Source organism: Schistocerca cancellata, chromosome 1 (genome assembly GCF_023864275.1).
Source record: "Schistocerca cancellata isolate TAMUIC-IGC-003103 chromosome 1, iqSchCanc2.1, whole genome shotgun sequence".
Lineage (NCBI taxonomy): Eukaryota > Metazoa > Arthropoda > Insecta > Orthoptera > Acrididae > Schistocerca > Schistocerca cancellata.
Genome location: NC_064626.1, coordinates 864,999,347 through 865,027,046, shown reverse-complemented (window position 1 = coordinate 865,027,046; position 27,700 = coordinate 864,999,347). Strand labels below are relative to the sequence as shown.

Here is a 27,700-nt window from a genome sequence, read left to right as displayed (position 1 = left end):
ATCGCTCCCCACACCATGATGCCGGGTGTTGGCCCTGTGTGCCTCGGTCGTATGCAGTCCTGATTGTGGCGCTCACCTGCACGGCGCCAAACACGCATACGACCATCATTGGCACCAAGGCAGAAGCGACTCTCATCGCTGAAGACGACACGTCTCCATTCGTCCCTCCATTCACGCCTGTCGCGACACTACTGGAGGCGGGCTGCACGATGTTGGGGCGTGACGGCCTAACGGTGTGCGGGACCGTAGCCCAGCTTCATGGAGACGGTTGCGAATGGTCCTCGCCGATACCCCAGGAGCAACAGTGTCCCTAATTTGCTGGGAAGTGGCGGTGCGGTCCCCTACGGCACTGCGTAGGATCCTACGGTCTTGGCGTGCATCCGTGCGTCGCTGCGGTCCGGTCCCAGGTCGACGGGCACGCGCACCTTCCGCCGACCACTGGCGACAACATCGATGTACTGTGGAGACCTCACGCCCCACGTGTTGAGCATTTCGGCGGTACGTCCACCCGGCCTCCCGCATGCCCACTATACGCCCTCGCTCAAAGTCCGTCAACTGCACATACGGTTCACGTCCACGCTGTCGCGGCATGCTACCAGTGTTAAAGACTGCGATGGAGCTCCGTATGCCACGGCAAACTGGCTGACACTGACGGCGGCGGTGCACAAATGCTGCGCAGCTAGCGCCATTCGACGGCCAACACCGCGGTTCCTGGTGTGTCCGCTGTGCCGTGCGTGTGATCATTGCTTGTACAGCCCTCTCGCAGTGTGCGGAGCAAGTATGGTGGGTCTGACACACCGGTGTCAATGTGTTCTTTTTTCCATTTCCAGGAGTGTATAATCTACAATACCACATTTAATTCAGCTAAGTTACTAATGAATAAACAAAACGAGATTGGTACACACGAGAAGTCCGAAGAGAACAACTTTACTTGGATACTTTTAAAAACCTGAATACCAATCGCGAGGGACGAACCGACCGTTACCCGATGTCGGCTTTGATTTCGGACGTATTGAAGTTTTCTAGTGTGCAGCACACACGCGCTTAAACATAAAACGACGTATTGCCAACATTTATTTTGCTCCTACATTATTTTCTGGGTTGTAGGTTGTTGTGAGAAAGGTAATTTGTGGCGTAGACCGACGTCTGCGTTAGGTTCGAAAGTGGCAGTTTGGTTGGAAGTTAGCAAAGTCAACGAAAGTATGGACGAAACTTTCGTTGGGTCAATGAATGTCAGTTTCGATTAGCAGATTATGTGTGCCACTTTGATGACGCCATTGGGCAAAACAGACGGGTGGACTAAGTAAGTTCAATATTTCCTATATTTTAGGCGAGTCATTGCACTCCTCCTGTGCTTAATGGTATTAAGCTGTCTTTGATTTTTCTGGTCTTTTTTTGTACCACTCAAGTCTTATTTCGCTTTGCAAAATTCAAAATGTTTGGTTACTTCATAACTAGTTTGAAATGAAGTAGTTTTCTGACTAGTAAAAGAATTCTTTCTCACTTCTGCGACCCAGTATCCGGTCACGCGGATTTTTCCTATCGGTGGTTTGCAAAGTAACACTGATGCAAGCTTCAAATAGTTGCGGCCTACCTACCCTCATGTGTGTATCCCTGGTTGTCTTTTTATGTGACAGGCCTTCCGCAGCGTAACAGATCTGCGGGTTCCTAAATGACGGGATTCCTGTCTAAATAATCCTCCTGAATATTTCAACAACTTTACAACGGGGCTGCTTGGGAATAGTTATGTCGACGATTATCGCCCCCACGTATACAGTCAAGCTAACGTATCTGAATCAATTTGATTTTATCCATAATTCGTAACTGTTGACAAGGATTTATTCAATATACGGAGTTTTGTGGCGATTCCAGCAGAGATGACAAATTGCGGGAATGTTGATTGCCACATTTCATCCAGTGTTCCAAATAGTCTACGACACTTTCTATGGCATTAAGAAGGGTGATTTGGCGGACTAGTCGAGATGCTATAGAGTGACCAGGGGCGTATGCATGGAGCACTGTGAACACGGACGGCTATTCTCATCTGAATGTTCAGGAGTTATTCATCATGAAGACGTACGACACTAAAAGGCAATACTTGGTCGAAGAGAAAGTTGAAATAAACCATCTGGCCCACGCTTACGGTAACCAGTCAGCTACTGCGTTGTTTCGCCTAATTAAGACGTGAACATTCACGTACCGCTGTGAGCAATGGTCTTTTGCGGGGCACCCGACTCGGAAAGTCTACTTCATGCAATTCCCTTCAGTGTTCGCTCGCGCAAACTGGTTGGGCTGGACCTGCATTCACAAAAAGCAGCAATGGAACAGATTTGCTAACATGATGTGCCACTCGTCTCAGATTCCTGTCGGTTACGATATTTTCATGACAGTCTTCTTACATTGTGTAGTGCAGCATTCTATGTAGCAATGTTGGACAGTCCGAGTTGATACCCCAACAAATTAGGCAATTCTGGGTGTGGTCATGAGCAATTACAATACAGGGTGATCCAAAAAGAATACCACAACTTTAGGAATTTAAAACTCTGCAACGACAAAAGGCAGAGCTAAGCACCATCTGTCGGCGAATTAAGGGAGCTATAAAGTTTCATTTAGTTGTACATTTGTTCGCTTGAGGTGCTGTTGACTAGGCGTCAGCGTCAGTTGATGCTAAGATGGCGACCGCTCAACAGAAAGCTTTTTGTGTTATTGAGTACGGCAGAAGTGAATCGACGACAGTTGTTCAGCGTGCATTTCGAACGAAGTATGGTGTTAAACCTCCTGATAGGTGGTGTATTAAACGTTGGTATAAACAGTTTACAGAGAATGGGTGTTTGTGCAAAGGGAAAAGTTCTGGACGGCCGAGAACGAGTGATGAAAATGTAGCACGCATCCAGCAAGCATTTGTTCGCAGCCCAGGAAAATCGACTCGCAGAGCTAGCAGAGAGCTGCAAATTCCACACTCAACTGTATGGAGAGTCCTACGAAAAAGGTTAGTTATGAAACCTGAACGTCAACTATCCGAGGCGATGGATCGGCCGCCAGGCAGCCCGTGACAGAGCACTTCATCACTGGCCTCCAAGAAGCCCTGATCTTACCCCCTGCGTTTTTTTCTTATGGGGGTATGTGAAGGATATGTTGTTTCGGCCACCTCTCCCAGCCACAATTGATGATTTGAAACGAGAAATAACAGCAGCTATCCAAACTGTTACGCCTGATATGCTACAGAGAGTGTGGAACGAGATGGAGTATCGGGTTGATATTGCTCGAGTCTCTGGAGGGGGCCATATTGAACATCTCTGAACTTGTTTTTGAGTGAAAAAAACCTTTTTAAATACTCTTTGTAATGATGCATAACAGAAGGTTATATTATGTTTCTTTCATTACATACACATTTTTAAAGTTGTGGTATTCTTTTTGAATCACCCTGTATAATAGCTTCTGTCTGTCACGTCTCCTCGTCGACCTATCTTGCCGTCTGACACATGCATACCACCGCACTGCAATGAAATACGTCATCAAACTTTGTCACATAACTGCTGGAAACCAGTTCTATACCACCTACTGCACTCCAAAGCGACGTGCTGGCATACATAGCCAGCTATAATTTGAATCTTACATTATTTCTCTTGGCAGAGGTAGGTCGTACAAATGTATGTTTCTGTTACAAGAAAGTTAGAACTCAAACTTTGAAAACTGCGGATAAAACAAAACGAAAAATGGTTAAGTAGACTAATATGGCTACAATCAATAAGCGTTATTTGTGACCGATGACTTTGGTTATTATAGTTTCCGTATAAAATGATTTATTTGACCTTTGGTTACAATTAAACGGTAGCTTCCATTTCTGGTGACACTGGTAGTACAGTGCTCTCAACGGTGAAATATCATCGATTAGCAGCGCGACACTAGTTGTTGAGCATCATGCAAATCACTAGTTTTGTTTACTATGTTTGTATTTAATCGATCATTTAGGATTTGAATTGATAGGTGAAATGACTGCGAACCGCGAGTAAATAAACAGTACGGAGTCACTGATGTGAAAACTTGTATGCAGTATGACCAAAGGTACTGTTGGATCTGTTTCACGATACACTTGTTGTTTCGATTCTATTACACATCATATGTACTGTTGACAGGTTGTCAACGATCAATTCGACAGCAACAAGTAGACGTTAAACGTATGTATGTGTTCGCACTTTGTAATGTTGTTGCATTAATTTCTTCTGATTGCGGTGCTGATATTCAAGACCATAAAAGTGGGTTAAAAGCTGTGAGCTATCTGAGGAAGTTAACCTTGCATTACTGCGCAACTGTTTCACCACGTATCCAGTCTAGCTTACCAAATTCCCAACCAGACTAACATTAATTATAATCTTTTAGTACTCATCTTACGATAACCAGTGATATATATATATATATATATATAAAATCAGTTTATATTTGGACATTTATTTTAACATTGATCATTGTTCTGTTAAAATTTCAGCATATCAAACTTGATTCATAACTAAACTGGTGCCTTATTTAGGATTGTGAAAATGTGAGTTTGTAATCTTACGGAATACATCAAATAGGGAGCCAAGATTGGGAGACTACATACAACACTGCATTCATAAAATAACACACGAAGAACGTTGAAACATATCCAAGAGGAAATTAACCACAACCAACCGATTCAATTTTCACCCAAAGAAGTTACGTTCGTAGCGCAATCCTGTCCGTCATGAAATTACCACACACTGGTATACTAAGTTCATACTAACTCTCTGTGAAATCTTCCCGAAAAGAATAGCTCAGGGCTACTTTGATGCTTACACCACGTGCTTCACGTCGTCAACTTGGTTTACACAAAGAGTGTAACGCCACAATAATTTTGATAATGAAAATAAATTACATCGAAACGCGATTTACAAAAGAAAAACCTCGTCTTACTATTAACCTGATGGGTCAAGCAATTGTATAACCACGTGGTACTGGTCTCACAAAGTACACCCCTCGTGGGTTGAACATAAAGGAAAGTTGCTATATTGAAAAATATTGTCAAGACGAGACGTTATAATCTCACGTACATTCGCATTTAAGATTGATGGTCTTAGTTAGAGTTACTGATCAACATGTGGTTCCACTTTACTCACAAAGTAGTGACAAAGCAACTACCGGAAGATATTTTGAACTTCACACTCGAATTACACTGCGTTGCAATTTAAGATAACATTAGATATTTTAGAGCTAAATCTGAAATAAAGGTGATTAAATTTTCAGTTAGGTTGAACTTAAGAAATCCAGTGTCCTACGGACTCAGCAGACACGCGTTTAGCCGGAGATCTTACCACTTCAGACGCTCGCCACGGACAGACTGCTGTGGGTCCCTCCTGAGGGGTGCCTCACAAATACAAACGGAAGTGGCCAGAGAGGCAGCTTCCTATACCAACATGACAAGGGACGGACAGGACCATACTAAGAATAGAAACCTCTTTGCTTCTAGAAAGCGTAGCTACCTGTTCCGACGTTGGTCCTACTGTTCTCAAGCAGACAGGCTTGTCTGCTACCATCAAGCATGCAACTAGAAATGCATTTGCTCATTCATTCTTTCACACAGAAGGGAAGGGGGATGACAGTATCTTTTCATATACAGTATATAAAAGAAAGCGGATGTAGGTTCCGTATGAGACTGTGTGACATGAATTACATATAAACTGTGTTTTAAAGTGTAGTAGTGTGACATATCGTTCTTGTTTATTTGTAAAAGTAACACGTTTCACTGCTCAGTCTCCTCCCAGATAGTCAGAAACACCATAGTAAATTTAGAAGAGGAATTTATGCCGTAAATGACAACAGATTTAAGAAATTAACACGAAAGGAATCCAACAGAGACCTTTCAACTTGGTTGCCACAACCAGCCGTCGCCGGAGACAAGGAATGCAGGAGTGACCAGCGACGAATACCGAGAATTGTAACAACCAAATGGGTAGAGCGTAGACCAAGCCACCTGTAAGACCTCTGTTTAGCGACCACATGGCGACCAGACTGTTTGAGAGTGCTTTCTCAGAAAATGACGTTCGATATAGGGCAATTTATCACCGAAATTCAGCGTTGTACCCCGTTACATGGCGTATGTTCCTGATTTATCATAGAATTAAATATAAATCTGCTCACCTTAACCCTCCAGCGGGCGCGCCTGTGTATAAAGTGCGCCAACCAAAAATAAAATGATTTTGTGCGGTTCCATTTTTGTTTCACAACTGCAAACCTATACCTATTCCTTCAGTGATGCTTCAGGTAACACAGCGATAGATTGCGTCGTCGTACGTCCAAAGGAGCAGCAGTAATATAAAATAAAAAGCGAGGATGGCGAGAAAAAAATTACGATCAGTTCAAAAAAATGACCCCAGTTACGAACTAACAACATAATCCCACATTGAGGAAGTTGTCTACGAGATAATTAGTGATCGAATAAGCAGCTGACAGAGATCTGATGCAACTGCACGCCGTAATGCTTCGAATGCGCCATTACTGTCTCTTTAACACCTGTCCTTGGCAACAGAGTTAGAGTGAAAATTTATTTCATTATTGTTTAATAAAACAGTAGTTTAGCTCATATTATGTAAGTTTATTTGCTCCTTGTTGAAATAAACTGGGATTAAACTTTGATTCTGATCATACATGACTTACCTTGGTAACATAAGGAAACCTATTCTATTCATGTGTACAAAGTGCGCCGCGCGCACGCTCGTGTTATGAAAAACGACGCGCCCGTTCGAGGGTTGATGTAAAAAACAGTTTTTCTCCTGATGATATGTAATATTTTGAATGTGTGTCCGGGTCCTGAATGGATAATCTCAGCTCGTTCAGCACTTTTTCACATAAGTTGACATTCTCAAGTAGTTCAAAAGCTCACTGACATTTTTTCATAACATTACTGAAAACTCTGAACATAACCTTATTTCTTCCTTTTTGTAGCAGAAAGTGCACCCAATATGTTTTTTTTTTTTCCTGGCCTTTTTGTTCTGAGCAGTCAAAAGAACAATTACGACGTCCATCTCTGTAAACTATAAGCGACGAGCCGCGGTATCCTCCCTCCCGGCTGCTTCCACCTTTGGTTGCTGGCAAGCATAGTTACTAGCGACTGATCGACAACGCGTTGATTTCGGGTTCCTAAAGTCCACATTATTTATGAGATTTACACAAACTGTCCCTCTACTAGTGATGTCCAACTTGGTATGAAACAGATAAATCTACAGTGACAGTGGACAAAGTCTGCCTGCGAACCGGCACGAACCGATACCTGGCGGTCGGCCAGGCTCATTTCCTAGAGTGGCCGAGTACACACGCCGTCGCCCGGTAGCGTGTAAGGCGAACGGTGCACTAGGCTCCCAAAGTGGCGAGACTCAGCGAGCAGGATTTGTGAGAGTAAGATGGCCGGAAAGATGTGAGCTGGAACTTGGATATCTCCAGCATTTGGTGACGAAACGTCAGAGACAGAAAAATGTCCTGCACCACGGTCTAAGCCCACAATTAACTAAATCTACCAAGGACGCAAATACAGGTCGTTAAAAGCCTACACTTATGATTTGCACACAATCTTGTGCAGTGTGTCATTTTTTACATCAGCTAACTTTATCGCAATTATATATTCCGTTACAATAAGAGCGTTCGCGCAATGGTTAAAGCTGGTGGTCTTGTATTCGAGAGTGGGACATCGAATCTGTTTTCTGCGTTTTCTCTACAGGAACGAAGGCGAATGCCGAAACGATTACTTCGATAAGGTGAAGGGCGATCTCTTTCCCCGCGCTCCTCCAAGTCAGTCCGTGCTGTGTCGTTAATGACAACGCTGTCGACAAGGTGTTAAAGCCTATCAATCACTTTTATTTTTTATCATACCTCCTTGATATAACCTCCTGAGTATCTCAGTTTCAGAGCAATGGGTTTTCCAGCCGGTTAACACACCGTCGCTGCAGTTGTGCCCGCCAGTGGTTTCTTACATCCGTTTTGTAGGGTCTAGCGCCATCTCTCTTTTCTTTGCTTTATCCAATCAACACTTTACCAGCTGAGTTGCCGTTCATTCCAGTGAATACGTACTCTGGAACTTTGTTACTTTTTTTTTACCAACTAGAAAAGCACCTCCAGCCATGAAACTACTTTTGATACTGTAGTTCGTACTTTTTATGTTGCCTGCAGGTCCTTTCGCTTCCTTCACCTCACAATACCCACTGAACAATGTGGCCGTCAAATTGCATTTCTTCTCGATTTACTTCTACGTTAGTGCTTTCGTCGCACATCCATCTTTGCTATGGTTTCTCTCCTGTGCGCTGGTTACACCTCGTATAAATTTAGAGGTGAGATGATTAATTCTCTATACCATTGTTTTGTAAAGTAACTACTTTAAGTCAAATCAGATCAGACCATGGCTCTAATAGCCTGCGAACGACTATCGGATTGGCACTCATTGGTGGAATCGAATAAAGCCTGGCACACATTGTCTTCGCGAGGAGGGTGCTTGCTGATGCGTCCCTCTGTTTTGTTCCGTACCTCTCTAATTTTAGAGTGGTTACTTGGCGCTTGAAAATATTCGAACTCGTCTATCTACGTAATATCGTTATTCGTTCAAGTCATCACAAATGTTATTGCAATCTACAGCGTCGAAATGTGATCCTCATAGGATGTCAGTCCCACTTATGTTCAGTGTCAATGGGAATATGGCAATTGGATCTATTATACAAGTTGTATCAAAAAGAATGTTCCGATTAAAAAAAATCATAATTAATACGTTAGTTGAGACATGTGCGTAAACGACGTACTCTTGGAAAGAGCAAACCTCGAGTTTTACATGGTTTCCTCTAGGTACCAGCAGTGTGCACCCACTTCAGTTCTACTAAAAATGGTGTCAGGACGACAGAAAGCGTTTGGTGTTCTACATTTTACGCACTGCGGGTCAGTAATAACTGTTGAGGGTGGCTTTCGTACTAGGTATGGAGTGGATCCTCCTACAGAAAAGAGTATTAGACGATGGCATGAACAATTCCGAAATACGAGTTTTTTGTGTAAAGGAAAATCGCCGGACCGTCCCAGAGTGTCTGCCACAGACGTACAACGCATTCGCCATTGTTTCAGGAGTCCGCAGAAAACCGTTCGCCTTGCAGGTCGACAGCTCAACATGCCGCCGACGTCCGTCTGGTGTGCGTTGCGCCGAAGTTTACACATGAAATCATACGAAATTCAGCTACTACAGACTCTTCGTGAAAGTGACGAACAACAACGCATGGAGTTCTGGAATTTCGTTCTTGGCAACATGGAGCACGACAGTTTCCTTCCACGTTTAGTGTTTAGTGACGAGGCAACATTCCATTCAAATGGAAAGGTGAACCATCATAATGTGAGAATGTGGGGTACGGAATAACCACATTAAGTTGAAAAAGAAGAGAGGAGCCCTCCAAGATTTAATATGTTTTGTGCAGTTTCACGGGAAAAGCTGTATGTTCCATTTTTCTTTGCCGAGAACACTGTTACAGGAAGAACGTATCTAGATACGATTGAGAACTTTCTTCTCCCACAGTTGGAGACTGGTTCGAACAATTTCATTTACCAAGAGGATGGGGGCACCGCCACAATGGCATCTGGAAGTGCGGGAATTTTTAAATCAAAAGATTACTGAACGATGGATAGGTCGCACTGGACCAAATGACAGCCTTACATTACTAGCCTCCAAGGTCACAGGACCTGACTGTATGTGATTATTTCTTGTGGGGGTTTATAAAAGACTGTTTAAATGCCTCTGTTACCAACGACAATGAATGAACTGAGACATCGCATAACAGCAGCTGTGGAAGTTTTAACTCAAGACATGCTCGCTGCAGCGTGGAAACAATTTAAATACCGCATGGACATATCTCGAGGGGGGCATACTGAACACCTATGAAAAGGTATGAATAAACTTTTTGAGTTTCCCGTTCATCAAAAAACCAAATTCATTGTATATGTTTATTAATTTCAGAAGTATAGACGAGCCAAATTGGATGATTCTTTTTGATACACCCTGTACATTGATTTTTTTCGCTAGCCCTGTATGTTGCACAGTCTCTCCCGACTCCCGGAAATTATACTGTAGGGAAGATTTACAATTACAATATTTTGTCCCAGTAGTTAGGAGACATATTTTTCTTCACTGGCTTATGTACTCACTGGAGTGGGGTTAAGACTGCAGAGTTGCTTAGTTTATGGGACGCCAGTCATTTAATGCTTACGCATTGATTGTTTCATGAGGGTGATTTCTGAAATTCATGACTAAATATCCTAGCGATAAATTTCTTAATTTTTTTCTGTCCAGAAAACAAAAAATAGTTCTAGGACTGCGGTCACGTACATTGGTCTCGAACTATTTTGCCTAAATGTTAGGCAAGAAAGTTTTCGTTCGTAAGAAGGGATCAGATTCGATTGGATTATCATAAATGTGATTGGAATCTGACCTGGAAGCATGCTGCTGACGAAAGAAACGTTGAAATGTACTCATATGAATACTTAGTACAGGGTCATTGTTTACTGTAGACGTGAAGTACAATGATTCATCAAATAAAATGTTTTTATTGAATTTCATCGCGGTACCAAAGACCAATTAGTCTCGCGTTTGAACAGAAAGTCTCGTTCGAACAAAGGAAATTATTTCTGACATGACTGCAGGTTAACCGTGTACATGTGCCGACAATTCATTGCATGGTAGTTAAAAGGGAACAGACTTGACAACAAGTACGCATATATGTGCAACTTACGTCAAACGCAGAGAAATATGCAACCCAACATGTCATCAGTTGAATTCTTATCTGGCATTAATATTCACAGTCTGTGCTGCCACTTAACACGAAACAGTTTTTGTCAGAAGACAGCGTTGTAAGATGGTATTTGCTTTCATATCGTCTGCTGACATATGCGTTCCTTCTATTCACACCCCCCACCCCCAATCACTTCCCACCTGCTGGAGTGTGCTGTCAGCGTGAACGGTAATTTGAGTTATGAGCACATACTACTACACTTTTTTCCTCGCGAATCTGATACTAAATCGCGGCTCCCTTATTTCTGCAGTAAAATGTTATCTTTTCACCAGGTGATAATACGTTTTATAAAACAAATGCTCCTCCGCTACAACGAAAAATTAGACAAGTATCAAATAAAAAATAAAAACGCTGAATACAGCCTACTCACGCTGCAAGCAGTTTGTACACTGAATAGATCTAGAAACAGGACCATGCCTACGAAGACCTATAGTCTTGGACAACAATTTCAACATTTATAATACCTTCCTCTAGCTGCATTGCAGTTCTGAAACTGTGTTATACACCCGATTATACTTCATTCTCGGGAAGTAGGTGAACCCGATGCCCCATGCATGCCAAGCGATCGCAATGGTCACAGGAAGAAGCAAGACTATGGTTTAGCGTCCTGTCGACGAGGATGTCATTAGAGAAGCAACACAAGTTCGGATTGAGGAAAGCCGTGGTCACTATTCGCCATGTCCTTTTCACAGGAATCATTCCAACATTTAAGTGAAGCGATTTAGGGACGCACGAAAAAGCTACTCAAGATTGCCAGACAGAGTGTTGAAGCTCCATCCTACCGAATGTGGGTCCAGTGTCTTACGTCAGAGCCACTTAGCTTGATTTTAGTATGGTTAAAAAAAAAGGTTCCTAACTATCTGATGAGATTTCACGTGAACTAAACTGCAGAACACATCACTGAGAGATACCTCAATCTCTAACTTGACAAGCGACTTTTAAAAACAAGCCTATTAGAAGCAGTTTTCTAAAATCAATTTTCCAGATGCATACTTGCAAACAGCACTTGCGGGGCTTCGCAATGAACTGCCTTTAATTTTCTACGACTGTCTTTCGAGGCACTATGAAAGCTAAATTACGGGTGTACAAATTGACTAGGACCAATCATTCAAGATCTATCACTGAAGCTTTCAGTTCGTCGTCAGACACTTATCCATACATCCATCAACGTACAGAACTTTTTATAAAATCTAAAAGTTTGACGTTCAAAAACAGCAAAGGAGCATCAATTGTTTTCGATCTCTATTTAAAAGAACAGCGCGGTTAGGAAAATCCTGGCGCTTTTTACATTGTTATTTGTTGGCGTTTCGTACAGCAGGATTTTATTGGTGTGATGCCTGCGATGAAAAGAATATCCGCTGCATAAATGATGAAATCCAAAAGGTGTATGAAAAATCTTAAAAGCGCATTATGAATATCTTTAGTTTCTTTCCCCTTTTTAAAAAGAATTTTCAAATCAGAAATGACCGTAATATGAGACTGCAACAGATACGTTAGAGCTAGTCCTTTGAAGATGCTTTTTTCAAGTCTGTAACAGGTCTTAATAATTCCTTAAACAAAGATTTACAGAAAACTGTGTGCCACATTTCTCAAAACGGCCCTTTATGACGAAATGGTGATCTACGAGGGTCACTCCAAAAGAAATGCATACTATTTTTGTAAAAATACAGTTTTCATTCTGCATGTGTGAAAGTTTTGCAGTGTGTAAATACATCCTTCCTGCTTGTTTTCAAACTTAGTTCAACCTGTTCCCTTGAGTGGTGCCGCCACAGAATGTTTTCAAGATGGCTGCTACACTTGACGTTCGTCAGAAGCAACGTGCTGTCATATAATTCCTGTGCTGTGAAAACGAGACAGTGGTAAACATCCACAAGAGGTTGGAAAAGGTGTATGGAGATGCTGCTGTCGATCGCAGTACAGTTAGTCGGTAGGCAAGCAGGTTACGTGATGAAAGCGGGCACGGCAATATGGAGGATTGTCCTAGCAGTGGCAGACCTCGTACTGCACACACTCCAGACAATGTGCAGAGTGTTAACGAAGTGGTGACTGCTGACAGACGCATCACTATCATCTCTTTGAGAAACAGAAAGACTCTCTTCGTGGAACAAGGTTTGAAGATGATGACTCCCTAGTCCACGCTGCCAAACAGTGGCTCCAACAGGTTGGTCCAGAATTTTACCTGCGGGTACACAGAAGCTGGTTCCAAGATGGCATAAGGCAGTTGAGAGGGATGGAAATTATGTGGAGAAATGAAAATATTGTTTCTAAAGGATGTATCTACACACTGTAAAACTTTCAAACATGTAGAATAAAAGATGGATTTAAAAAAAATAGTGTGCATTTCTTTTGGAGTGACCCTCGTATAATATATTAATCAGGTTAATTGCAAACGCTAAATGCCTGGAAAATAGGGAATAACTATAAACGAAAAACGTGCCGAGGAAAAGCTATACAGTATGGCGCTTAAACGACGTGAAAAAGAAACATTATATTACGGGTTTGCAATGTCTGCATTTCACGATGAATAGTAAAACGGTCGCCGTAACCACTGTAGCTGTCCGTGCACGCCTCCGGAGCGACCCAAACTTCCACATCTCACTTTTGATCTTTCTCCGTATCATCTATGCTCGCACCTCGCAGTTCTGCACAGGGCGAGTCAAATTTTTTATTAATGACATTTTAGCCATTCGAGGCATATATACCAATTTCCAGCGCGGAAATCACAAACTGCGAGCACGGGGAATACGGGCAAACATGACACATATGGAAGTTTGGGTTGGTCCGGGAGGCGTTCACGGATAGCCCAAGTAGTTACGGTGTCCGTTCGCGATAGGCACGAAATCCGGGTTCCACTTCGGGTCCGGCGCAAATTTTCAGTTGTTCAAATGGTTCAAATGGCTCTGAGCACTATGGGACTTAAAATCTGAGGTCATAAGTCCCCTAGAACTTAGAACTACTTAAACCTAACTAACCTAGGGAAATCACACACATCCACGCCCGTAGCGGTCGCTCGGTTCCAGACTGTAGCGCCTAGAACCGCTCGGCCACTCCGGCAGGCTTTTCAGTTGTCACTAATCATTTTTACAGCTGATGAATAATTATAGTCTGTTTGCAATTTGCGAAGACGTTTCTTCAAATATTATATTATTGAACCAAGAAGTGTAACGAATAATACATTTCCGAAATGTCTGAGTAACTAGATTAAATTCCAATTTGATACTATTTAGGCTTAATATCAGTGCTCTCAGAAACAAGCGTGCGCGTGTAACGGGTGATTGTTTTAGTACGGGCCGTATACGCCCTATCGTTGACTGTAAGACATAACTCATCCACCATTTGCCGATCGTTAGAAGGAGCAGTAATCGCTTCGGGATCATAAAGGAATGCTGACCGTGCAGATTTACGTAAGGCTTAGGAGCCACGGGACCAGCACGCGCTGAAAACATCGTTATGAGTATTAGCGGGTCACGCCTGAACTCGCCTGTGACGGTGTCTTGCTAGGATCCCGCTGCGATCATCTGGTCCACTACTTCTCGCTACCAATCTTACTGGTCTTCCTCTCCTACACTAGCATTTACGCCACCGAACATAGCACCTGGCTTCCCCGTCTATTGACTATGCCTTTCCATTCCAAACGCAGCTGCTCGAGCGAGCGAGCTAGAGAGAGAGAGAGAGAGAGAGAGAGAGAGAGAGAGAGAGAGAGAGGGGGGGGGGGGGAATTAGCTTTCGGGTGTTTTATAAATCTGGAAAGGCACACAGTAAAGAACATTCATTTTTAAACACAATCTTCACAGAGCTAAACGCACTCTGTCTCTTAAAGGTTCAATTTTTTTTAATAGTCTCAAAAATTGTTTACCACTGTGCGTACTACTCGTTAACAGCATAGATAACCTCTTCATGTGATGATTCTCCACCCCCCCTCCCCTCCAAAGCTCTATTTTCTTAGATTAGGAAAAATAAATAGTCACGTGTAGCAAATCTGGGAAACAGGATGGCTGAGAAAGTGTTTCGAAACACAGCTCGTCAACTTTTGGCAACGCAGCGGCCGCTGTGTTAGCAGGCACACTGCCCAAGTGCGAGGAAACGCTTTTGTGTGCTAATATTGTTCGCTTCTGCTTCAAATCACACTGCAGACGATCCAACAACGTTGCGTATAAAGAGTCACTCACTGGTGTAACCTTTTCAAAACAGTCAATCGTGATAATATACGATTAAAGAATTGGGTTTGCAAATGACAACAAAAGACTTTTTGCAGATAGTGCTGACAGAAACATTGAAATTTTCGGCGTTTCTGTGGCTCTGCCTACATATGAACAGCATGTGCATGAGGACAGATAACAACACAGGATAAAAATATGAATGGCTAACCAACCAATGCCTTATTGATTAGTAAATATCCATAAAACAAAAACCTAGTAATGATGGTATTGGTGTAATAGAAATAGTTGAGGTAATACTACTAAAACAATTTGTCGTATTCAAACGTACGTATTGTATCTAATGCCTAATTTTAGACCGCAAAAAATAAAGTATAACTGCGATGATACCATACGATGACCAAAATAGAGTCTACAGCAATTTTTACGCCGAATAAACTGTTTCCTCTTTTTGCTGCACTTTTTTTCATCTTTTCCAACCCATTATTTTACGGCAGTTTTGAGGCTGTAATGATGAGTCCAGACGTCGTCTAAAACCGAATGACGACAATGCGTTAACCACTGTGAAGCATCAAACGGTATCTGTCAGATATTAAATTATGTGGTAGCTTTTTTTCCCACTCGTTCTCGTCGGATAAGCTTAGAAGTAGTCAACAAAGGAGATCTAATCTAGTAAAACACAAGCGTTACCAAGATTACTATGAAAGTTTCATTTAAAATAACTATCGGTGACCGTTTCCCTTGATTCTACCTATCGATGTGAAGCGCCAAGCATGAGTAATAGCTTATGTATCGTGGAGAAAGCTTAACGTTGTTTTCGTACTTCTGTGCTCAGGGGTTTATGAAATAAGTAACTATAGTATCACCATTTAACACATATTTTTCTGTCTTTTACAACTTAAGATCTGAGCGAGCTACTGGACTGTTCAAGGAAACTGCACGCGAATAGTAAAGGGATGTGTGTCTGATAACATTTAGGAACACTGGTAACGTCGTAATCTGACAATGACACCCACCGTTCTGGATGTTTAACTTAGGACTGTAACTGAGCTTCACATATGATTATTTGTATGTGCAATTATAAACTCCAGAATTATGCATTAGTTGCCGGCCAGAGTGGCCGATCGGTTCTAGGCGCTTCAGTCTGGAACCGCGAGACCGCTACCGTCGCAGGTTCGAATCCTGCATCCGGCATGGATGTGTGTGATGTTCTTAGGTTAGTTAGGTTTAAGTAGTTCTAAGTTCTAGGGGACTGATGACCTCAGAAGTTAAGTCCCACAGTGCTCAGAGCCATCTGAACCATTTTGCATTAATTCGACGAATACGAAGGGTATCTAATTCTCGTGGAGGGGTGGGGAAATTAGTTACCCTCTGTAAGAGAAAACAAACAAACACACACACACACACACACACACACACACACACACACACACACACACTTGAGGGGGGGGAGTGAGAGAGAGAGGGGGGGGGGGCGGATGAGAGAGAGAAGGGGGGAGTGGTGAGCGATGAATGAAGGGATAGTGACAGGGTGGGTACGACCACGTTCTCGTAACCGACAGACGTCATACGGTTGCACGAGTTCAACTGGAAATTTTCACAGCGAACGTCAGAGAATGCTGCGTACTGCGAGCCATTTCCCTGTCCGTTCGCAGAAGACAACGGAGCGACTGCGGGGCTTCCCTGTCCGCTACGTGACCCCTTGCCAACACAAAGCAAGAGAACGCCGATTTCCAGCAAACCTTTCTTCGGATACGCAACTGCACCGGCATTTTTTTTCGCCTTTTACGTACCTTCAATGTTTAACGAGCGAACGTTTCCGGTGTGATAGGAAAGTTTTAGGAAAGAGGCTCACAAGGCCCCTGACACGTGTCTGGTTTATGGCGAGTTACAATCTCTCGAACAGAAGTTACATCCGCTTGCCTAAGGCGAAGTAGATGCCGTATCACGCAGTAAATCGAGCACGAATGGTTACCACATGAGCGAGACCTTCTGTGGAGGCACGCCTGGACGTCAGCCGTCTATCGGCGGCTACGTCAGTGGCAGCTGTCCTGCATCGACGATATCTACAGTGGAATACCCCAACGTCTACCCGTGGACACCAGCAACGTCTGACGGAGAAGTGTTATCCCCGACACTAGCCGTTCTCTCACGCACGCGACAACACTGAACCGTGGTACGAGGGGCGTTGTGATTTTTCGTATTCTTCATTTTATGACGCTAAAGCGTTTGCGTCAGTTTCTTATAATCGCTTGTGGAGTGTTAGCTTACGTCCATAAGAGAACAAGAACACAATGTTTCGTGTTTCACTGTAAATCGCCATTTTGTGCGGTACACATACTATCATGGAAGTTCTCTGCGGAATTTTCTCCCTGTCAGAGAGAAAATCTGGAAATAAAAAGAAATGAAAAAAGGTATTCTGAACAAATAAGAATCGCTGAAGACTTAGGCAGCACTTGCTATTGCAGAATTACTGGGTACTCAGTTGATCACTGGTTAGCAATAACATGAGACGATTTTAGGAAAACACAGTAAATCTAAATCAGAATGATAGCAAACGAGGTAGAGAGACTCATGGCCAGACCGCGAATACTACTTGTCCGCACTTATGCGGGAATTACTATGTTAAACAGTGCGATAGTTACAATGCAAGCAAAGCCGGATTTGCATTCAAGTAGATGACATGATGGGGTATGAATTATTGTCTGCTGCATAAACGATGTGACTGAAAAGAATGATGTCCGTAGTGGATGGAAGCTTGAACGATGCGGTGATGCGTTTTCCGATTAGTTTTACTTAAAACTTTCTTTACCATTGATTTCGTTGCGCGCACTGATTACCCTTTACAGTATTTGTGGTCAGCGGAATGCACCTGACACCAGTCGCTGCAAAGGGTAGGCACATGATGTTAATCCACAGGGCGCTAGAATGAATTTTGCTCTGCAGCATATTGTGCACTGATTTGAAAGTTCCTGTCCCGATTAAACCGTGCTGGACCGGAACTCAAACCTGGGACCATCACCTACTGCGGGCAAGTGCGCTAACGACTCAAGTGCGCTAACGACTGAGTTATCCAGGCACGACTCACGACCCTCCCTCACAGCTTTACTTCCGCCAGTACCTCGTCACCTACCTAACAATCACTCTTACATACGTAGCAGGACTAGCACTCTTGGGAGAAAGGATATTGCGGAGACATGGATAAGCCACAGTTTGGGGGCCTAGGTTCAACTCCCGGTCAGGCACACAGTTTTAATCAACCAAGAACTTCTACACAACACTGACCACAGAAGTACCGCAAAGATGCGAGACCGGAGCAGTTGTCTGAAGAAGCAGTGAAATATCTAGCACATAAAAGCCTTTAGAAAACACCCCAGACAACTCCTATTAGTGCTGTAAGAGTATTCGTGAACAAAAACTATTCGTAACATCTTGGGTATAAAAACAAAAGTTAGTCGAACAGCCACCACATTGACTTTTGTTATCTGTAGTAGGTGAGTTAAAAACATCGGTGTACGATTGGATTCATGCTGGACCACATAATGTTTCTTCTCAGAAATTTGCTATTACGGTGTATTGTTACTACGCTGAGGTGACAAAAGTCAAGGGGGGTGATATGCACGTATACAGATGGCGGTACTGTCGCAGACACAAGACATAAAAGAACAATAATCGGCTGAGCTGTCATTTGTACTCAGGTGAGTCATATGGAAAGGTTTCCGGCGACGAGAATTAACGGATTTCGAACGTGGAATGGTGGTTGGCGCTAGACGAGTCAGACCTTCGCCGGCCGCAGTGACCGAGCGGTTCTAGGCGCTTAAGTCTGGAAGCGCCCTGCTGCTAGCTAGTGTCGCCCGTTCGAATCCTGCCTCGGGCGTGGATGTGTGTGATGTCCTTAGGTTAGTTAGGTTTAAGTAGTTCTAAGTTCTAGGGGACTGATGACCTCAGATGTTAAGTCCCACAGTGCTCAGAGCCATTTGAACCATTTTCTGAGACCTTCCATTTCAGAAATCGTTTGGGAATTCAATATTCTGAGATCCTTCGTGTCAGAAGTGTGCCGAGAATACCAAATTTCAGGCATTACCTCTCACCACGGACATCGCAGTGACAGAAGGCCTTCACTTAACGACCGAAAGCAGCCACGGTTGCGTAGAGTTGCCAGTGTAACAGAAAAGGAAAACTACGTGAAATAACGGCAGATATCAATGTGAGACGTACGAAGAACGTATGCGTTCGGACAGTGAGACGAAATGTGGGTTAATGGGCTATGGCAGCAGACGATCGACGCGAGTGCCTTTGCTAAAAGCACGTCGTCACCTGCAGCGCCTCTCCTGAGCTCGTGACTATATCGGTTGGACACTAGGCAACTGGAAAACCGTGGTGGCCTGGTCAGATTAGTTCAGGTTTCAGTTGGTAAGAACTGTTAGTGTACGAGTGTGGCGCAGACCCTATGCGAGTGTGGCGCAGACCCCACGAAGTCATTGACCCAAGTTGTCAACAAGGCAATGTGCAAGCTGGTGGTGGCTCCACAATGGTGTGGGCTGTGTTTACATCGAATGAACTGGATCCTCTGGTCCAAATCAATCGATCACTGACTGTAAACGGTTATATTCGACTACATGGAATTCATTTGCAGCGATTCATGAACTTCAAAACCTACGACGAAATTTTTAACGGTCACAAATGTAGCGATTAGTTTGAAGAACATTCTGGACAGCTTCAGCGAATGATTTAGCTACCCAGATCGCCCAACATGAAACCCATCAAACATTTATGGGACATAATCGAGAGGTCAGTTAGCGCACATCCTCCTGCACTGGCAACACTTTCGCAATTATGGACGATTATAGAAGCAGCATGGCTCAGTATTTCTGCAGGGGGCTTCCAACGTCTTGTTGAGTCTATTCCACATCGAGCTGCTGCACTACACCGGGCAAAATGAGGTCCAACACGATATTAAGAGTAATCCCATGAGTTCGGTCACCTCAGAGCAGTACTTACTGAGAAACATATGGAAGAAAAAAACAACTGGGTTGTTGGGCCACGTCATGTTCCTCTTCAATAGCACACGATTCGACCCTCTGCTGGGGGTCTTCTTCTCGTCTCTTGTGGTGTGTCTGGTTGGCTGAAGACTCGTCAGCTACTGGAGAAGTAAGTCTGAAGAGAAACATGGCGAGGCCTATCTGCTTAGAAGATTTTAACTTCAATGAAAACGCCAACGACAGCTCCTGTTTCACACAAGAGAGACATCCTGTAAAGGCATCGTGTAAACCTGTTCGAGGGTACATCTTCCGTGCTCAGCCGTGCTGAACAATCGAGGCTGTTCCTTTCGAAGGAACATACTAATTAACTGGAATTCGCTGTGCTCTAGCTTTATTTGAGTAGAAGGCAAGTACAGTGAGAGAGACGAGAACAATGAAACGCTTCCTGTCACTGTGAGGCGCGGCGTTTATGAGCAAATGTTTACTTGGCAGCAAGCGCGCGATAGTCTCGGCCTTGAACAGTGAGGCTGGGCGAAGAATGCAGCCGTCATCGATGACGTAAGTGAGCGCCGTTGCTGTGCAACTCAGACCGTAAACAGGTCGACGACAACTCGACGCGAAATGCTCCGGCCGCCAGCTCGAGGAAGCGGACGTTTGCCACTGCTTTAAAGATAACTTCAAAACATGGAGGGACGATCACGGTGTAACGTCCCGTCGACAACAAGGTCGTTTAGGGACGTAACCCAAGTGCCGATCGAGGAGATGCAAAGAAGAAAATAGTACGTATCCTTTTTCAAAACGAACCATTCCGTAATTTACTAGAAGTGATTTCGGGAAACCATGAAAAAACGAATTCTGGATGGCCGGTTGGGTATCTGAACCGGCGTCCTGCTGAGTAATTTACATACAATTACTTAGCTTACCACCACTCCCAGGAAATGGTCTAACGAAATATTAATCTCCTTTAAAATTTACCTGAAGAGGGGACGCATAGAACCCACAGTATTTTTGTTCAGGAAACTTGGGCGACCCTCTAACGGATGGTACAACTACGCAATTGCTTGATCCACAACTGATCCTATTCAACGACTGCGAACTGAAGGAAGAAACGCACGGTGGAGTCAAAAGGTATACTAACAAGGGCAGTCCACGACGTTCGGATCACGGATTTACTTCAGACTTTGTACACTTTTGGTAGTCCATTAGAACAACATAAGGTGCAAGAAGTAAGGCGTAGACCCTACTACCTAGGCACTTTCGAGAAAATCGCAAGAGAGGTTTCACGCGTCAGTGATGTACCCGTGTGTTGCGATCCCGAGTACGAGCTGATGGCAGTCGTGGGGTTAACGTTCAAGCTCCGTTGTCGCTGGATCGCTCAATTGAGTCCGCTCATGCTTTTTTTAAAATTTATATTTTCTTCAACACTGTTCATATTACTCACATTTGGAATGTAATATGACAAAGATACGTGTATTTTCATGAACTTTTATTGAATTCTCAATGTTACTTGGTTGTTTGATATTTTTACTATCACAACAAATACTACATTTGTAACCATCGACAAATAAACGACCAGACGTACACAGTTTTTCTTAAAATCTATGCCTCATGATTTCCGAAACTCCTCATACCTGCAATCGGGTAAGGTACCGAAAACTGCTTTGCACCTGGACACTTCGATCTGCAGACACTTGGTTCAAGGACGAGGGACGGGTTTTGAATGGCAAAGTAAAACGACGATAACTAAGGGAGTAAGTAGCTTTATTCAGTTATACAATGAGTTACAATATGCCAGAATATGAGGGTGTTGTACGATAAATCGTCGGGTTTGCTTTCGGCATTACAAGTTGCAGGATGATATTTTTGATACGGATACGAAAACATAAAAAGGCATATACAACATTAAATGAATGCAATTTTCCCACATGCACATAACATCTTCAGAGCTTCTAAGGAAAAATATAGCTCGTTGACATATTGAAAAGTTTCTGCTTTTTCCGACACTTTGGTTACAAACCATGCGTAACGCAATATTTTAGTAACAATAGGTGCTGAAAATTAGCGATGAACAACTGAATGAATTTTATAGCATCTTTACGAGAAGCAATTTCTCGTTCTTTATCAATCAAACATGAAGAAGTTTGCAGGCCCTTAAAGTTTTTAACTTACCTATAGAAATAAAATTCGCGTAACATTTGCTATAATAATGAAAAAGTAGTTAACAGCGAAATAACATTGGAAATTCGATAGAAGTTCCTGCATATACGCGTATCTTTTCATTGTACTACATTTCAACTGTAATATGACGAAATAATATGACTAGTGTTGAAGAAAATGTAAATTAAAAAAATGAGCGGGGCTCGATTCAGTGGTCCACCATTTACCTCTTGACCGCCCCCACCTCGTGCTCAGAGTGGCAAGTCGCCGGTAAATCGTTGACGCGTAACACTTATCCTGCTATCTTCTCGAAATCGCGTAAACAGGGCGCCTTACTGCTTGCACATTATGTTGTCCTAATGAACTATCAAAAGTGTATGAAGCTTGAAGGAAATCCGTGATGCGAACGTCGTGGCCTATTCCTTATAAGTGAGCCACTGAAATGGGAAGGTCGCATATATATGGGCAATACAGTGGAATGGAAGTAGTGAATAAGCTTTCTGTAATGCTTATTAATGTTGGAATTACGGACAGTTTAGGCCACAGGCCAAAAAATTCGGGAAGCTTCATTGACGCTCAAGCGCAGGTTACAACAACAAAATTGCTTCATTCACGACTGATCCACACAGTGAATGAACTGAAGAATGAAATGACCCTCCTACACAGCGAAGTCATAGGGAATACGAAGTCTGTTCAAAAATTTTAGAACATTAGTAATTTCGCGCCGATGGTATGCTGGAGCGAAATGCGGATGGCATCCTTGCACACGTCTGTGTTTAATGTGTAACCGTCTGAAATTTCATGTTGTATATCTGTTAGTTATTGTTCAGCGCTGTACTGGATAGAACGTTGTGTTAGCGAATTTCGAGAGGCCAGAGTTAGAGGACCAACACGTCTGCATTAAATTACACGTGAAACTGAAGAAAACCTTTACAGAGACGCACCATATGATGCAGGAAACCTACAGTGACGAGAGCTTAAGCCGTACTCGGTGTTGCGAATGGTCCACACAGTTTAAAAATGGCCGGACGGAAGTTACAAGATGACACTCGTTCAGGACGTCCTTCGACGCCTACCGACGAGCGCCCAAGTTGAAAAAGAGAGGCAGGGAAAGAGAGGGTGATATATACTTACACATGATAAACCCCCTTCCCTCGAATATTTTTCTCTCCTTCATACCCCCTCTGTGTTACCACAGATGACGTGTCACTGATCTCATTTGTACTAAGGCTGCAGTTCACGCGACTTGCCTATTTGCTCCCACCGCCCTTATTGGAATGCCTAAGTTCCAATAAATATCCACCAGTCTTCTATAGTTGTTGTCTTCCGCTGCGCAGAAAACAGCACATAGGTCGTGAATCCGTTATCTTGAGGCTGTAAGAAACTCGTATTGAGGAACTGATACTATGTGAATAATTAAATAGTCAATAAGCTTGTGTATGCGGGATGCCGCTCGCTTTTTATTAGCAGAACACGAGAAACTGCAAATTACATTCCACGTTAGAGTCACAAATAATTCCCATTCTTCAACAAAACAATTAACTGCGTATTTCCGTAAATATTATCACACTCTTCTCAACCACATGTCCAAATAACCAGAGTTAGCAAATAAAAGTCTCAACTGACACCGACTGCGGCAGACAACATGTTTGTCCTCCGACACTGGCGAACCAGATCTCATCTTACAGCCGAACCATTTCGCCCGCCATCCAAGTTAGGGGCGATCCAAAGATCACCGAACTGCTTCGTCTGTCTCTTCGTTTAGCAGTTGTTTATTATTCTGCTGTTTATTAATACTTGTGAAATACTGGAATGATAGCACACTATCGAGAGATGCTCTAATTTGAAATGTAAGTAAATACGCCGTTTACTTTGTCTAATATTAATAACAGAATATTATTATTTTGGCGCGCAACTTCCGAATGCAGCAGCCAATAGCGGAGAAGAACCGCAATTTTGGCGGTCTTTCTCACAATACCCGTAACGAAAAACCATCTGTCATCGGTACCTCACACCACATTGTCATCTTGCCACTTCTCAACTGCTCTAAAAAGAGCTTCTTGTACCTGAATATCATGGGTGCAAATATTGCACGCTCACGTCAGGAACGTCAACGACATTGTGCGTGCCAATCGAAGACTCACTGTCCGAGAGATTGCTGAAGAATGTAACATTTTAGTTGGTTCATTTAATGAAATTCTGGCACAGTATCTCCGAATGCAACGTGTTGCCGCCATCTTCGTCCCGTGGCTTTTGCGACAAGACCAGAAAGACCTTCGCTTTTTTATCGGGCAAATCAGAACGAGATTTTCTTAAAGAGAATCATAACTGGTGATGAGACTGGGCCTAAGGTTATAATGTTGAACCAAGGTTCAATCTTCACAATGGGTCGGGAAAGGTTCTCCAAAATCAGAAAAAGCTCGTCATGTCAGGTCAAACGTCAAAACAAAGGAGACAGTTTTCTTTGACTTCGAAAAATTGGGCCCTCATAAATTTGTGCCACAGGGACAAACTGTTAATCGATGGCATCTGCGAGAAACTGTGAGAGGAAAACAGAAAATTTATGGCTCTTGCATCACGATAACACACCCCGCATTCATCCCTGTTGGTGCGTGACTCTTCCACAAAAAAAAGTGAAATCACTGTACTGCCTCATCCTCCGTACTCTCCAGACCTGGCCCCCGCAGACCTTTCTCTATTTCCAGTGTTGAAAACCCTGTTGAAAGAACGAAGTTTTGTAACGATATACGAGATAAAAGAAAATTCGCAGACGGCGCTTCGTGCGTTCCAGCAACAGGCGTACCAAGACAGCTTCCGGAAGTGGAAACGGCATTGGGAGTGCTGTATCAACTATGAAGGAGAGTATTTAGAAGGAGACCACGCACACTAAGTAAAAGGTAATCGTAGAAAAAAATTGTGGACAAAGTTCCGCCATTTTTGGTATAGGCCTTGTACTAAGTAAGCACCTGAAACGGGAAGATCGTATTCACGCGAGTAATACAGTGAAATGGAAGTGGTGAGTACTATCTCAGTAATGCTTATTACGGCTGGTATTACAGATATTTTAACAGATTGAGGAAAAGAGGATGGAGCCATCTTCCTATAAGTTTGCCTGACTGTAGAAACGAGTGATTCAGAGAATCACTCTAAAGTACAGCTCAGAAGCGATGTGAAACGGAGACGGCCCCAATAAAATCAAATAGGAAATTTATCGAGGACAGAAAAAGGGAATATTACCCAAACACAGGAGTGAGACCACGGAAATCCAGACAAATTGCAAAGTAGTGACAACAAAGTGAAAATCCTAAATCCAGCAGCGGATAACAAATGTTCACTATGAACTCAGTTCCAGTTAATATACGTAAGAGAGAAAACATGTACGCTTAATTAATCAACAGTTAACGCCTGACAATGCGGCTGATAAAGAAAACCATACCTTTTTTGTTTATTCTGATATGCAACCTCACACCTTCTGTAGTTAGGTGCCCATCGTAGGATCAAACATTAACTATAATTCAGGAGAATTTTGACAAATCATTAGACGCTACGAAATTCTGCGAGAAAAGTGCAATATTGTTGTTAAATAGTGTTTACAGATACTCTGCGAAACGACAGCGTAGCAGGGAATTAACACGATGGTAGCGGACAGAAACACTGTCCCGTGACGTCATGCGCCAGCCGGTTACGTCACGAGCGGAGGCAGCGGCGCAATCAGATCAGTGGCACATTCCCCCCCCCCCCCCCCTCTCTCTGTCTCTATCTAGGCATTACAATAACTGTGCAGTGCTCCATTGGTTTAACTGAATGGTGATCTGTATGCACCATCAACTTTTATGCTAGTTAAAGCCACAAAAAGGAGAGATTTATGACCGCAATGACAACCTACCTTCGAAGGTCTAGTAATCATTACTTGTGCATCTGGTCGTCACTGTCGAGAAAAGATGAAAAGCTGAGAACAGTCTACGTCATTGTACGTTCGAAATTTTCTGAAACAAACTTTGTGGTACCGATATCCTGCTTATTATATATTAACTTTTAACTGAAGTAGTATATGTGGTCTTTTAAACTGCTACTACTAGTTTTCAAGATCAGAGGAACAAAGTCTCTCGTTCAAACGAACAACTGTCATGTAACACGTTCCCTCGAGTCTTTTCGATGTCCCTGGAAGAGCTGGATGCTAAATAAACACAGCACCCACATGCCATTCTAGGCTTTTGTAAATGATCCCGTTCGATTTATTAAAGCAACTTTCTAGCAAATTAAAACATTATCGTTCAACCCGCAAAACAAGGTTATCGACTGACACGTCTGTGTGTGTGTGTGTGTGTGTGTGTGTGTGTGTGTGTGAGCGCGCGCGCGCGCTCGCGGTCGTGATGTCGGTGGGGTGGCTGTGACGGAAGGGCCTTATTAATCTTGGACGACGAATACCAAGAAATTTATGATTTTAAAAGAAAACATTGTTTACACAAGAATCGTCAATCCAACTACACACGCGAAACAATTTAAAATAATGTTCCACTTAACATTCCAGGTTCAAAGATTTCTGGGGTTCGAAGTTGGGAGAAGAGTTAGCGGGCAATGAGGAAGAGGAAGGCATAGTTAATTAATTTTGCTAAATATTACTCGAAATGTTGAGTTGCTGTCGACTTTGCCTCAGGAAATAGTTCTACTTCGTCTATTTTCTGTCCCTACTTTTCAGAAATTCATATTTACATAAAATATTTTGAGGCTTGTCCACTGGATATCGCTCAACCCTTTATGTTGTTTAATCTCAGGAAACTGTGGAAGCGCCTTTCCAGTGACAACGAAGACATCATTATTTAGTTAATTTAGGCACTTATACTTTTTATCTAACAGTAATGGTTAGGTACGTATATTCTACACTTAAAACTGTTATTTGGTAATGCTAACGTCACTGTGGTATCGTTGATCATGCCTACTGTAACCTCACTAATCCAAAAACAAAAAACAATAGAAAAATCAAAATTGGAAAAGAAACGCCGAATCTTAATATGAGTTCGGGAATGCTGGTGGGTATTTAGTACTTCGTGGTCTGACATTTCATTTGCGATCATTTCATTTCAGACATTTTCCAATGATCTCGTGAAATACACAGCATATGCGACAGTATTTACGAAATCTTACGCAGTACTGAATCTTCTATCCCTTCATTCCATGTTTACTGCCAGACAGCAATGAACGAAGGCAAAGTTAACACGGAAATTTTCTGGGTATGGTGCTGTATCATATTGTAAATAACTACCACTGATGACATCAGTAACAGTTATTTACAATATGACGCAGTACCATGCCCAGAAAATTTCCACGTTAACTGACTCTGGCTGCGGACGCTTATGCAATTACAGCAAGCAAAGTGATTTTCAGTTTACTATATTACTCACTCTTTGGTGGAAACGACAATATTGCGCGGTATCCATTAACGCTCCTCCACAAGGAACGAGTGACCGTGTTTAAATACCTACTGACATCGAAGGAAAGAAGTTTGCATTTTACACGTCTCGTCGACACCGTGGTCATTAGAGACGGAGCACACCACCTCAGAATGTTTCACGGATGGGGA

General features: G+C 43.0%; 1 protein-coding gene across 1 annotated transcript in view; it reads right to left on the bottom strand.

The window, feature by feature from the left end:
• LOC126189517 (MLX-interacting protein) overlaps window positions 1-27,700 on the bottom strand; it is a 401,730-nt gene that overhangs the window by 305,778 nt on the left and 68,252 nt on the right. The window lies entirely within an intron of this gene.